The sequence below is a fragment of the Triturus cristatus genome, chromosome 2_2 (assembly GCF_964204655.1).
Source record: "Triturus cristatus chromosome 2_2, aTriCri1.1, whole genome shotgun sequence".
Classification (NCBI taxonomy): domain Eukaryota; kingdom Metazoa; phylum Chordata; class Amphibia; order Caudata; family Salamandridae; genus Triturus; species Triturus cristatus.
This window is the reverse complement of record NC_140582.1, coordinates 662,478,784-662,494,400: the sequence shown is the minus strand read 5'-3', so window position 1 is coordinate 662,494,400 and position 15,617 is coordinate 662,478,784. Positions and strand designations below refer to the sequence as shown.

At 41.2% G+C, this 15,617-nt stretch overlaps 1 protein-coding gene across 1 annotated transcript in view; it reads left to right on the top strand.

Annotated features, from left to right (window-relative positions):
- Positions 1 to 15,617, top strand: part of GLRA3 (glycine receptor alpha 3) — a 693,846-nt gene that overhangs the window by 103,065 nt on the left and 575,164 nt on the right. The window lies entirely within an intron of this gene.

Sequence of the window (15,617 nt, the reverse complement as noted above, 5' to 3'; positions counted from 1 at the left end):
CATTTTGCTGCACCTGGTATTTTGTGCTACATTAGCACATGTTAATCTTAATGCAAAAGCATACCAACTGTCTCATTCTGCACAGAAGAAGACTACCTACGAAAGAAGAATCCCTGTACCATCACAAACCCATGGAGGAGGTGTGTGTTTCTACTGCCATTAGGAGTTGAGATATCTACCATAATTCTACCCTAAAGGAGTAATGTGAGATTTACTTTTTTTTCATAAAACACAGCAAAACAACCGAATATGTTGTTCTGCATTCCACAATGGGGGAAAACATAGTGCAGAGCCATTGGGCAAATACAAGGGCTACTCTGTCTGTCACTAAAGGTGCTTTCTAAGGTGGTAATTGCCAACTACCACCAGCAAATTAGAAATCAAGAAATAAATCTAGGAGGCACTTTGGAAAAGATCAACTATATATGACACATCCTTCTTATACAATGCTCACAAAGAGGACCAGCACAGATCACATACTCATTTAATTGTGTGAAAAAGGCTGCTTTATTGAAGACAAGTGGAAATCGCAACAATAAACCCTAGGCCTACGCCTTACAAAACAAAACCTTACTATACAACAAGTCACCTACAGTCACTTACCTCCACCCATAAGATTCCTGTCCCCTTACATATTTATCTTGCAAATGTCTAACTCCTACCCTGGTGTTGGATTGATGAACTTTAACTCCCATAACATTTAACCTACATCTACTAACATATATCTTTCAAAATACCCTAAATCTTAACTTTAAATTTCTTGCTTCATACAGGTGTAACTTCATTGCCACCCCCCAATTTCCTGATTCACCTATGTTCACAACTATACCCTTAATATAGAACCATGACAACTTATCTGCCAACCACCCCTCAGAAAATGCACCATTGACTTTTCTGAACCCCCAGGACCTGCTGTCTCACCTGTGAACATTCACTGTCCTAGCCAGAACTTCCTTCAACTGCCACAAGTATAGTGCCATCCCTTAGCGAGACAAATGAACCCAGTCCCACTGCAAAATTCTGTGATGTGATATTTCAAATCAGTGTGTTCCACCCGACCAAAACCTTCCTCCCTGCAAAAAACATGCACGTCCGTGTTAATTTTACATCCGCGCTTAATCAATGGTAAATGATTTAATTGCCCTCTTCACTCTTCTTGGAATTAATGTTGTCCACAGGACGAAACATCCTGCTCATTGCAGCTTGATTTCCATCATATCATTCTTCATCTCCTTTAACAACTTTTTGCCTATGAGAATCAGTAAAACATCTGGGCATCTATGTCTTCTCAACAGATTGTTTAAACATTACAACACATGTTGACATCTCATACCCCCTTTAGCATGTCAGGTTACTTTAAACAAACTTTAGCGGACCCCAAGGTTAGCACCTTGACCTTTTTGAAGTTCGTGCCTTTCCGCCCACTTAATAAAGAAATGTCCTACAATCCGAATAGACAGCTTAACTGCCTCTGGACCAGCAACTGCACCTGAAAATCAACATATGTGAGACACAACAGAATATTACTGACCATCAACAATTCCCCCCACCGCATTTACAAGTGAAAATACTGAGAAGACATCTACCCACTTGCCTGTCCCAACCATGTTTTGCTGCCTTGGTGGACTCCCAAATCCAGAATAAATGAGTTCCGAATTAGCTGGGGCTTCCCCCATGGTTGCCAACGCTGTCTGCAACACACAAAGCAGCTGAAAAGAAGTCGCCAGCACCCCAGTAGCATGTCAAAAAACCGCTCTCTGGCGTCCCCGCTGATCACCTGAAAGTTTTTGCCCCAGCTCACCGGGCACAGACCCTGCATAGGGAATTCCTGCATCTCGAGCAGCCACTGTTTCCTACCTGTGCCTGCATTGCCTCCTTAGACAGACCCCGCAGTGATGAACGCGTAATGACCACTGCAGCAACTCCACTTGCCACCTGACATGCCGGGCATGCCACAACACCCTCCGTGCGACCTGCCATTCATTCAGTCGCATCGCCTCCCGAACATGTGCGTCTTCCATGAGCCTAAATAAATGCACCAACAATGCTGAAGGTAAGTGATACGATTTTACCGTGCTAGCATTCCGGCCACAGTCTCACCTTCCCGAAATGGTGACAAATTACCCAAAATGGCTGCATTTATGCAGGCTTCAAATAAAAGGCTCTAGCCCAAATATAGCCCAAAAGGAAATGGGCTGGTCCATTTCCAAAATACTCCTGGGGGCAAACCACCCTACGGTCGGCTGATCCCCAAAACCTATTCCATCGTGTTTTATGTGGTCACCTTATAGATCCTACATATAATTTACCATGAGAGCAGAATACTCTATATACTGAAAAACATTGATTGCCAATTCATAAAGGTACTTCTGTGTCACACATCTGTGGGAAACAGAAAGAAATGGCAAAAACATTGATTTGATGGGCAGAGAGACATTCTTTGCTTTCAAACTAGGGAATATCTATGAAGCTTATTGTGATGATTTAGTAAGCATTTAATATATTGTTTTTTCTCTCTTCAATCTATAGAAACATGGGTATCATAAAGTAATAGCCTTCAGACATGTTAGAGAATGTTGTTAATGTGTTAATGTGCCACTGTTCGATCTAAGGTAGTTTTTCTGGGTACAAGAGGTCGTAAGCGACATGTTTTTCAATTTTGTATTCGCTAGTAGTGAGTAATAACATGAAATCTGTCTTTAGGATTTACTGGTGATGTGTACTGATGAAGTCTATAGCGAATAAACTGTTATCTTTTATTTGATTATGTAGTCTCTTTTAGTATCATGTCATTGCAGCCTAGAGAAAGAGACAAGAGCCGGGAAATAAGTGTTGGCTGTACCATTAGTTGAATTGAATGTGTTACAATTCTATATTGATCCATTGATTTTATGGAATTATTTTGTAATTGATTTCTTTCTGTAATGTAGTCTCTTTTTTTGGTTATGTCAGATATATTTATGGTCTGAGAAGATCATGTGTATCTGTTTTGAAATGAACTGTTGCTAAAAATAAAAATGTACAAATGGAACTCAAAAGCAGTTGCTTTTTTTTCTCAAGCGTCTCCTACATTTCTTTATTGATCTCTATTAGTGTAGTGTCATAGTTTCTAAGACGGGCCTATTGCTTCCATCATCCTCTGGACTGGCAGTCTAACAAGGCTGTTTTGCATAACGCACAGTCTTGCACCATGATGCAGAGATGAGTGTTCACCACCTAACATCGGACTAGTACTAGAAGTCTACTCTTTCAATAAAATTGCACTACTATAAAAAAAAACTTTTCTCCCGGCCGGGCAGCTGGCCGGCCGCTGCCTCTCCCACGTCCTCTTCCTGCCTCCTTGTGAGTAGCAGGAAGTACCAGGGCTCCCACGCTCCCTGCAGTCAATCACAATGCTGCAATGCAGTGTTGTGATGTACATGGGACTAACACCCAAGACAACACACTCTGTGAAGGACGAACGTGCGGTACCTGGTGGCTTATGCACACAAGGAACAAGATCTTGCAACAAATGGAACTAAAAACCTATTCTCTGTGTAAAAAAAAAAACCCTGTAGGATAACCCTCATGTAAGGGTGCAGTGACGGAATGTATGGACATGGGACTAAAACCCATTCCTAGAGTGAAAGGGAACAGACCCCTTAAGCCAACCCTCAAGTAAGGGTACCATGGCTTACAGCAAAGAAATAGGACTAATGACCCATCCCTGCGTGAACTGGAAACAAATTTGAAAGGGAAACAAAACCCTCAATCCAACCCTCCTGTGAGGGTACAGTGTTTTAAAGTGAGGCTATGGGACTAAACCCCATTCCCATCCCAAAGTAAGGGGTACATAAATTGTAAAAGTGAGGATATGGGACAAAACAGTGACTGCCACCCACTAGAAGACTAGGACCTCCCGTGCGCTGAAAAAGATAATAATTCTCCAGCTTAAAATCTAGACAGCGCAAACTCTTATGTTTTCATTTTGTAAGGAAACGCTCAAACCAAGTAAAATACAAACTGTTGTAATTTGTAAAATCTGTATAACTATGCCGGTGAGCAGACTCTCACCAAGCAGTAGCTGTGGCATCGTCAAAAGTTTCTCCAGCATAAACTTTAAATAATGCGCAATACATCCAAATCAATTACTGATGAAATTTGTAAAACCAGTAACCACGCCGGTAAGCGAACCCTCACCGGAGTAGAACTCACTTTTTAAAAAAAACACACGACAGAACTGTACTGTCAATGCATAAACTTAAGAGAAAATGCAACATTGTAGAAATTGACACATAACGCAATAGCGCACAGGCAGCTACTCCAAAAACAACACATTGGAAGTAGTGTTGAGTCTCAGCAGACGCATGTAGAGTGTCTTGTAGGCCAGTTGTTGATGTAGAAGAGAACACAACTAAAGCTAACATCACAGCGCTCAGCCAGGGGCTGTAGGTGTGTGCATGTTGTCCATGCATGGAGAAGGGGGAACGTGTGCATTACTAGTTTGTGAGTCCCGAGAGGGCCGACTAAACAGTCATTGCACACTTTGGAGGGTTGCACCACTCCTCCCCTACTCTTCAGCCCTGCCCCCTCCCAGTCACCATCAGATGCTTCACCACTCTGAACACGTTCAGGAAAAGCCTCAAGACCTGGCTGTTTGACTGATCTGGAGCTGCACCACTCCCCCCCCAGTGCCTTTAGATCCTCACGGGTGAGTAGCACGCTTAATAAACCCCTGATTGATTGATTGAAAAGCTGCCGCAGCAGGGGGAGAAAATAAATTGATAATAACATTAGTTACTATCATTTTACTTTTTCCTTTATTTTGCTGCTCCGAGGCAGTGGGGCGATGTTCCTCTGCCTTAGCAGAGGAGACGTCACTGTCCTTAAAGGGACTATGGGGCATATTATCAAGACAGGCGATAAAATTATCGCCGCTTTAGCGGCAGAAAACTGCCGCTAAAACGGCAATAATGGGCTTGATAATATGCCGCAGAGAATTCCAATAGAAGCCCATGTTAGATGTGAAGGACGTCTAACCTGAGCTTCAATTGGAATTCCATAGAGCATATTATCAAGCCCATTATCGCCGCTTTGGCGGCAGTTTTCTGCCTCTAAAGAGGCGATAATTTTATCGCCGGTCTTGATAATATGCCCCCATATTCTTTTACTCTGGGAAGCCACTGACATCTATTAAGGCCGCACTATGAGTCCACGATCAAGACTCTGGGACTGAACTTAATATTCAACGGTGGTTCCGTGCTTGGTGCTCGGGCAAGGATATATCAAGCTGCTTCCTGAAAATCATCTGTTCTGCCGTAGAAGAGAATGAATAAAGGACAAATGAACGTCTGACCCGTCCCCGCTTCTTTTTGTTGAATCTGAGCTCGTGCTTATTAAAACAATGCGTGCTGTGCCTCTTAGTAAACATTTTTTTTAGAAATGGCCTTTGGGTTTTCGGACTCAGCAGCAAAGTTATTGATGGACGTTGCATGTCCCTAATGATCAGTCTGCAGTAATGTTCCAGGAAAGGCCGCAAGCGCCCGTTAATATTCGCAGGCTTATTTTCTGCTATTTTTTGTTCGCATGTTTCTCGCTCTTGTAATGATTTCAAGCCGCGATACTGCCCTAGAAGCTTTAGCAAACCCACGTTATTATGTTTGCTAGAGTCCTCCCGTTATACTGTAGCACACATCACATGGTGACGCCAAGAATGCATTTCTTGTGATATATGAAAAGAATGTAATTAGTTTCTGAGTTGCATGATATCCCATGTTGGTTGTTACTGCTCTGAAATACCCTGCAGGTATTTAACCAGTGATTAATGGAACATATACTGTGTGATTGATTTCTAGCCCAGGTCCATGGCGAAAACTAAAGATTGGAGACTGAGTTGAGACTTTTCTTTATTATGGTTTGTACAAATTAAAGTGTATCCCACTGAGTTAATACCAGAATGTAGCCCGAGTCATGATTCTGTGTGAGGTATCTTGGTTAGTACAGGATTTGTTTGTGAATCTTGTGAGTGTAGTCTACTCATAAAAGCAGACTCTTCGTGCAAGGCCATTTGAGTCTTTTGCCTGTGACACTAAACTCAAGTATTAGCCACTTCACTGTGTATGCTGCCAGTTGCCCCCGGCCAGGGACCTCGTTGCAGTCTGCTTGTGCAATATTTCTCTGTATAAAATCTTCCTCTATCTTTCTCACCTTCTTTCCAAAAGTGATTCGTCTCTTCCACACATTATACTCAACGATTTTGCTTATCTTTATGCTTCCCCTACATAGCCCAATATTTATCTCTCTCTCAAAGTGACTCTCTCTCCACCTTTTTACTTGTTCCCCTCCTTGGTCCCAATGCCAGAGAATACACAGTCGTAACATTATTCTGCTGCTCTGTGACTCCTTGTCTCAATTGTTTGATCATCGTTCATACACTGCTCCAAGGCTTCACTGCTTACTGCCACTCCCCTCTCCCACTGCTCCCCGCCTCTACAGCTGCGGTCACGGTATGATCTTTTAGGCCTTCTTGGACCTACTACTCTGGTCAGGACTTGTTAACTAACGCCCACTGAAGGCAGTTCGGCTGCCGGGTGTCCTCTGCTGGGCCTTTCGGGCTTGATTTCTGTGGCCCCAAGGCAGCAGCAGTCGGGGATGTGTTGCTGTCCATGCTGTTTAAGCAAACGCACATTGAGGTTTTGCCCCTATGGAGAGCATCGGGGTGGGCCTGTGGAGGCGCAGAGGAATGTGCGCAAGGCTGAAAGTCCTGAAATTGCAAAGCTGTAAATTGGCAACTGTAGAGTAGGAGGAGTGAGATCTCCAACATAATAAAACAGAGTTGCACTAAATAGAAAGTGATAAGCACATCAAGGGTCACCGTAGAATTGAATGGAGTAACCTGAGGTTATGTGATTTAAACTTAGAAGAACAATCGGAGCACATAAACAAAGAGGTGAGGCAGCACTATTAAAACCTTCCTTTTGTAATGGCACGTAAAAATGGCAAGAGGGAAAGCATTAACTTACTGACACATCGAAATAAAACAAGCCATTAGAAGATGCCGGAAGCGCCCATTTAACCATGGTGTAGAAAGCCACCCAGCACCTGATAAAAGCTTTTTAAGCTTTGGAATTGGGAAGCAGGTTGGCCACACTGCTGTTTTTCGATTATAAACTGGAAAGAGAAATACAATCAACCTGGATCACAATAAAAATATTACTTGGGCCCATATTTATCATTTTGTCATGCAATGCAACACAACGAGAACATCCACGCTCCACCCATGTAACGCCTTCCCGGCGCAGTGTAAAGCAAATGCAGCAACTTGCACTGTCTTGCTTACACCAGATTTACCAAGCCACACAGGGCCACGTGAGATTTATCTTTGAGCTACATTCACAATTAATATGAAGCTATGGGAGAGCTATCTCATTTAGTGAATCTGCAACATTGGCAAATATGAATTGCTGCATAGGATATGGTGACACAAGCAAAATATTTTAACTCAGTAAATATCATTTTTATGAATATTTTTGGTACTAGCATTTATTACAGAATCACTGCTAGCATATTAGACAGTGGCAACTAGTTCAAGTCACAACATTTTAAATATTAACAAGGGATTCAGCATGTGGCAAATCCATTTGAGAGCAAAGATCCAAAAGGCAAACATGAAATTAGGAAGCCAACCAGGAGGAAGGGAGAATCTAGTATTATTTCAAAAACACTGTCCTCAACAAGCAATGGTAATTAAGTCTTCGAAGTTACAGTTACCTACAAATTAATCTTTAAAAACTTCTATGTTAAATGTTTATAAGTCATCCTAAATAAGCCGTACTACACATAAGGTAGGGTGCATGCTATGTAAAAGTAGGAAATGTAAAAGTTTAATGTAAAACATGTCCTGATAGTGAAAAGGTCCTAAAAGCTATTTTCACTGTAGCAGGAATCACTGTTCCAAAGGAAATCCTTGGGATACAATATTAAAGTTAATAATGTTATCTGGGGCTAAGAAACACCTGCAAAATATTTTCTTGGACTTTTTGAATTATTTAGAACAAGCCCATTTCACTGGTGAAGTAAAATTTGTAATAAATATTTTGGGAAATGTACTTTTAGAAAGTTCCCTTTCACCTGCCTAAAGCCATTGGAGGCTCATTTGCATGATCTCCAACAGTCATCTGGCAGCTTAATAGCCCCCTTAAAGAGGTAGAACTTACTCCCAAAATTGAGAAAAAGGCCTTGGGTGTGAAGAGGTATTCTGATCCTCTGGCTGGATGACCGTCTGGGCTGTGCGCAAGAAATTAATTAACTTCAGATGGACCTACACTGTCACAGGTAAATCCTAGCAGAGATCTGGCCATGGCCCTTCCTTTTTCCTTCAGTCAGGCAGGCATGAATCCCAAGGGAAGAAGAGCTGTACCCTGAACTGGTTAATAGTGATCACAGAGGAGGTGTGGCTCATTTCCTTTGCCAAACCTCTGGTAATAGGGCACACAGGCTCTGCACAAGGGGAGAAGGGTTTCCCTGTCATGGAATTAGACAGAGAAGGGCACTGCGGTATTTTTGTAGTAGGGCATATAGAAAGGGCTGCAAAAGAGAGTAGCGTTCGTCCTAAGAACGTTTACTCTGTTGGTTAGGAAGGAACCGGGAGAGCTTGCTCCTACCCACAGTCTGGTGCTAGGCATTAATGTGGCATCCACTGAAGCCTTGTCAGGCAAATTTCTAGGCATTTAGAAGAACAGAAGAGGACCTGCTGTCTGGGACCTGCTCTCCCTCTTGCACCCAGGACATAGAAGTGAACACCAAGTAACATAAGGCTGATCTGCAGCTCATGCTTTTGGGACACAACAAGCTACAAGAGGCTTTTTTTGCAACTGTCCAGCTGACCAGTTCCACCTGGAACTGACCTGGACAATGCTGCTAGGCTCTGCTGGGGTGTGTCTTGACCCCATAGAGCTCTGCCCAAGGTCCTGGACTCTTATCTAGTGGCAATTGTACCCTAACTAACTTTCCTTAAACTTAGAAACATTTTGGCTCCAAAGATCTTTGGAAGACTGTGACCAACCTGCAAAACCAATCCAAAAAAGGTGCACTGCTCCTGGGTCAAACATTCAGATTGCTCAAACTTGGAGCTTTTTCAGCAGGACCTCGCAGAGGAGGTATCTAGTCTTGTATTCCCTCTTCAGCTACAACCTGAAGCCTCGCCATGATGAAAGAATCTAAACGTCAAAAATGTGGCTAAATCTGAAGGTAAGAATCTTCACCTAACGAAGGAGTTCAAAGTGTCTGGCCGGTGAGAGACGTTCCCTGTGTGCAAAGTTCAAATTTCTCCCACTCAGAGCTTTCCCTGCAAAAGTCAGTGGCTTCATTAGAACCTCATCCAGTGGCAATCAGATGATGTAGATCCCTCTTCAGCCACAGCCTGCAGCCTTGCCTCGCTGAGGATTTTGGCTTTCATTTCAGAGACTTTGTGGCTGATTATAAGTTTGGCGGTGTGGGAGTTGGCCGCCATGCCACAATCCCACTCCCAAACTGCCCAGATTACAAGTTATAGCGTGGTCTGGTGGGCTGTCCTTTGGCGTTCCCACAACGGTGCCTGTCAAAAAGGCATCGCAATGAGAGCACCAAAGCCTGTTGCTGCACGGCATGGACTGTTCAGTCAATGCTGTGCAGGAAAAGTGGTACATTCTGACTGGGGGGCTCACCATGTGCCCCCCTGTGTACATCCCATGGCCCTGAGGCAACAGGTGGCCCTGTTTCCTCCCTGCCACATTTTCATGGCGAACAGGTGGTCAGGAACCTTGTAATATGCTTGGCAGTGCTACAGCATATTACGGCCTCAGACTGCCACACCACAACCAGGGATCTTGGATCCCTTTAGGTTGCAGTGATCCTATGGGGTTCTGACATCTGAAGTTGTAATATGGCGGTCGGACCACCGGTGCAACAGTCCCCGAATGCCACCGCATCTCCACCGTGGGTTTAGAAATCCTATGGACCACCAAACTCGTAATTGAGCCCTAAGTATGAATGTAAACCTTTCTACCAGGTCAAACCTTGTTTCTGTAAGCAATCTGCACTCTATTGCAATCAGCTTTAATGTGTGCTTAGGTATCAGTCACAAGCAATCAGATGACCATTGTTGGCACTTAACAGTTTTTGGCACTTAAAAATGAATAGATCAGGTCTCCCTTATTTGATTTTTGTTGTTTTATTGACATTTATTTATTCCAATGAACTATGTATTTGTAATTTGGTTTTGGATTGTTCTTGCATTGTCTTTTGACTCTATTACTGTTTTGGTACTGCATGCATTCTTTAGACATTACCTCTCAGTTAAGTCTGTCTGCTGTGGGTCCTAGCTATTGGGGGTTGAGCTCAGATTAATTTAGTTACTTTAAGGGTTCACACTCACAAGTGTTGTAGTTATTCCTTCAGGTGTGTACTCACCCTTCTCAACTAATACCCCGGTTTCTTGCAATGTGCTTTCCAGTAGGTTAAATTTGTGCCATGACAGATTAAAAGCACATTCACAAAGTGGGGAAATAGTCTGTTAGAAATTGTATCTGTGAGCTATACTGTTCCTCCAAGGAGGCAGTCGTTAAATGAAAAAAGCAAAGAGAAAATGGATTGAAGGAAAAAACTTCTATATTTAAAATGCTCAAGGTCTGTGATATAATAAAGATCACATGGAGAACATTGAGTGAGTTATTCAACTGTAGGAAGAAGAATCTGCAAAACTATCCGAACCTAAAATAAGACAATTCAAAAAAAGAAGATTGGTCATAGATAGTGAGTGCACTAATAATCTCCATATTAAGACTGTAACTACAGAAGCCTTGTCAATTGATAAATACAGTCCTAAAAAATGAAACACTGTGTACATCTGCAACCATCTCGTGTTTACGTTTGTCAAAGAATGTAGTGGGATATGTATATTAGCTCAAAGCAAATTAACAAAATTGCTTATTTAAATGTTTGAACTGTTGTCTTCAAGAGATGTGGTCCAAAGATCAGATTGTACTTTAACAGTACAACTCATGGATCGAGCCTGCCGTAACATTAGATGAAAATGGCAGACACTCTGCAAGACCAGAACATTTAATATCAACAAATTATAAATATATTGATCATTTAATAATATCCATCGATTCAGATTGCATCATGACACTGAAAAGAAAAATATCATGAAATGTATTGTCTATACCATCTATCTATAGTACTCCAGACAAAGTACTTAAATTGCTAATTCAAACAACCTTATTGAAACTCATTAAAAAACAACTAGTAAGTTAAGAAAAGTCTTAACCTGGCTGTGACAGGTGACTTTATTAAAACGTTGGACCTAAGTGACAACCCTGTAGATCTTTTTGAAGAACATTTAACTGAGTGGGACATCCCACAAATGAGTCAATATTCACAGCAAAACCAAAGAAAAGGTAGAACTTTGGACCAAATTGCTCTTAGCCCTATTAATAAAGCAAATGTTTAGATTTCCCCAGATATCACACATTGTGTAGAATCTAAATGATACCTTCTGGATTAAACCTTTGCTACACTATCTTTGTTACAACAAATTGCTTTCAGATTATTAGGAGAGTGACCATCATTCTTTAGAGGTTAATTGTAAGTGGAAGTAAATCAACTTCAACCATATAAAGCTAAACATCAGGAGGAAGACTCAATTGTAATGAGGAAGCTTAAATGGTCAAAGGCCTCTTGGAAATAATATGCAAGACAAATCAAAGTGTATTGCTCACCTACTCACTTTTGATTAGTGAAACTTTAATTAATAAATTGCATATGTGGGAAAAAATATTAACATCACTATTGAATGTTTCTGTAAAATAAACCGTTAAGAAAAAAATTATGAATAAACAATCTCAATGAGGTTGTAATAACTCAATGGCATATGCCAGAATTGAAACTGAAGAAGAAAAATGTAAAGCAATCACTATGGAGAAGGTGGAAAATATATAATCCAGAGGACTTAAATCGAGATGTTATCAAATGTAAGATGTTCTATACAAAAAGAATGCTGGGAGGAAAAAACATTTTTGAATTAAAATGATTGGAAGATATAAGAAGGTGGCAAAACGTCATGATTCAAAGAACTTCTAGCATTCAACAGCAAAATCGTACAATTTGAAAGCAATTATGATATGAATACAATACAAGTAGAGACACGAATAGAGTATACGATGGGTCTGTACCGTCATGTGTAAGCAGATACTGGGAAACTCCCTAAGAATACTAGCACAACCATTTGAATATTGGAAAATATGCTTTTTCTTTGAAAAATTAACACTGTCACAAACCACCAGGTCACCAGGCCCGAACGGAATCCACTGAATAGTAATAAACGCAGAATCAGATTTTTTGGGCAAAACCTCTTTCATCATTGTTCTCTACCTGCCTACAATCTGAACTGATACCAGAATTCTAGAAAAAGTATTTTCTACATCCAGTCTTCAAAATGAAACAAGAAAAGAACCAAAAACTAGAACTATAGCTGTACCGGACATTGGGGCTAAATTATTTGCTAACATTTCCCTTGACATCCAGAGCAATGGGTATGTCAAAATATGAAGTATCAAATTCTCAAAGAGGTTATAGAAGAGCATACATAACCAAGAAGTGGCAGGGTAAAATCTGTGCACAATTGTGTGTGTCAGTGTTTCAGATTATCTATTCCTAAATGGTGCTCCAAGGACTGGAAGCGGCCACTCAACTCTTCCAACGGTGAAGACCAAACTGCCTCCAAATAACAATCAATAATATCGTGAGCACCAAATCAGTGTCCAAAATTCAAAAGCCCATCAGATTTCGTAGTTATTGTTTCCACTTTATTTTTGGTCTTCACATATATCTGACGGAATTACAACATGAACTCATAGCCAACACGTTTCATATCAAGGTAAATATACCATTGACTTCATCAGGGCTACAAAATAAATAATAACCAACTTAAGTTACACTCTTTCATTGTTCTAACTACTCCTAAAATACCACCGCGGTGATTGGTAGTTACTGCAAAACAGCGTCAGATTGGTAACGAGGGCACTCGGGCCATGCCCGAGGGGCCGGTATCCGAATTCTAGCTGTGGGCTGCTTTTTTTAGCAGTCTGGGGGCTGATTTGGTCGGTTTCTGTATTGTTGATGCTGCCAGCGGCCCAGTGGGTGCCTGAGTGACCTTTCTGGAGGCAGATGGACGTCCATTACCTGCCTTTTATCAAGGGGCAGAGGTGTCACTCCCTTTCTGTGGCTTGGCCATCCCATTAATGTATGCAGATTGTGCGGGGGCCTGAACAGAAGTGCCTCACTTGTTTTCAGGTGTGTTTCATCAGTGTAAACTATTCCCTGCATTTTTTTTTACCCCCCTCCACCCCCTTTTTAAATAAAATTTCGCCGAAGCAGTGTTTTGCAGAAAGGCAATATGCAAATGTGGCCCACTTTTTTTAATATTGCCCGGGCCGATTTTTAATCCCAATCCAACCCTGCTGTGAAAACCTGGTGTTCATCATGATTTCTACACATCCAAAATAGCGAGCCCCCAACTGAAATGAAAAGTAAAACATAGGTGCAAGGTGTTTTCCCAATTGAACGGTAATATTGTATCTCAGTCCATCCAATAATATCATTTTAACTCCAATGTGAGAAAAAATGTGAAACAGAGGAAAGAATAAAAGTAATTCTGAAATAACACAAACCAGATCCTCATCCTGTGAGTGCAACAAATTTCCTATTGCAAAATATTGACCTCATCTCTCAATGCCATCCAGCACTCAAAATAAATCCCCATGTAACTTGTGCTACTCACCCCAAAAAAATCCAGACAAAAGTGTATATTGTTTTCGTCTTAATTTTCCTATACAGACAAAAAGAAATGTAGGCTATATTAACCAGTTCCTGCAAAGATGCCAAACACACCATAAATGTTAAATTAATACCAAGAAACCTTACCGAATCACTTTATGTGACCGCCAACCCATAACTGGCCAGGTTCCAACTCCCAGTTTTATTTTAAAAAATCTGTAACAAAATATTAGATTTAGCTATCTAATTGCCTTGTAGAGAGTCATGTTTAAACTTGAGAGATCTCTGCCATGCAGTGCCTCACTTCCATAGGCAATACTCTGCAATAGCTTTGCAGACATCACTTTTAGCAATGGTAAATAGCTTGGACCATCTAATCATCTCTGTAGTGTGTGAAACGTGGGGGGCAGCATGTTTCCCTTACTCTGCAGGTCATATTTATACTGCTGGAAGGAGCCCCTGTCATCAAATAGTACTCCCAGGTATCTGTATGTTCTGACCTTGTCCAATTGTTGGCCTTGTAGATACCATTTGTGCTTTTACTGTAATCTACTGCTCACTTCCATGATATTGATTTCTGTTCATTAATTGTCATGCTGGCATTGTAAGCCTATTTTAGTTTGACTTAAAAGGATCACGTCATCTGCATAGAGGAGATTCGATATCTGCTTATCTCACAGCTTAGGGGGATGCACGTTTACTTCCTCCAGTGCTTGAGTCAAATCGGCCAGAAATAGGTTAATCAAGTATGGTGCTAGAATGCATCCTTGCTTCAGACTCTGGGAGGACTGCATTTACCTAGAGAGGAATGAGCCATCCCCTATTTTCACCCTTACCCACGTGTCTGAATACAGCAGCTGAATTGCTTTTAGAAGACAGGAGAGACAACTGCGTTAACCAGCTTTTGCCAGAGAATATTGAATTGTACACAGTCAAACACCAACTTAAAGTCCACAAAGCACAAGTATATTGGTTGCTTGTTCAACTTGTATTTACCAATAAGTACAGAGAGCGCTAGAATATTTGTCACCATCCCTGGTCCGCAGATGAACCCTGTTTGGTAGGGGGGGATAATTTGTTTTTATTCTACCCAGCATGAGAGTTCCACTAGGAGAAGACTTGCAGAGAGTTTTGCGTCAGTGTCTTGTAACAGGATTAGGTGGTCATTTTCTGGTCGATGCCAGCCTTTCGCATTAAAAATAGGTATTTTTGATGATTCACAAGCCCACTGATTAGAAGTAAAGTATTTTATTTGGCAGAAAGACGCTTTTCGACCACAGCCATGGTCTTGATCACATGACCCCCACAGGGGCCACGGAGTTCTTAAAGGTAAAGAAATCAGTTTCACTTACGATGTAACAATTAATAAACGCAAAATGTGGTATTAAACATCAATACCTACAGCAAATCTTAATAAGAATCGCACTTACAGAAATGATATTTGATCAAACTGGGAATATCCCACACCAAGTTGACATATTGAAGTATTCACTAGTGTTCATGTACACAATCGGTGTCATCATGCATCGCTGCACCCAATAAAGTTGCGACCTTTTGAATAAAACTTTATACAAACTGAGCAGGAGACAAAGTGACAGAGCAACCAAACACATCACTACTGGTACTCTCGATATGTTATTATATCTAGTGTTAAAGAAGTATGCACTCATAATGTAGTTATTGTATCCATTTTAGAAAAAAATGCATACAATCAGGGTGTAAAAGCCTCAATGTTTCAACTTTGTATTCTTTGTCACTCGGGATGACTCCCCAGTAATGCTGGTAAAATACCTCATTCTATTCAGGATATATTACCTAGAATC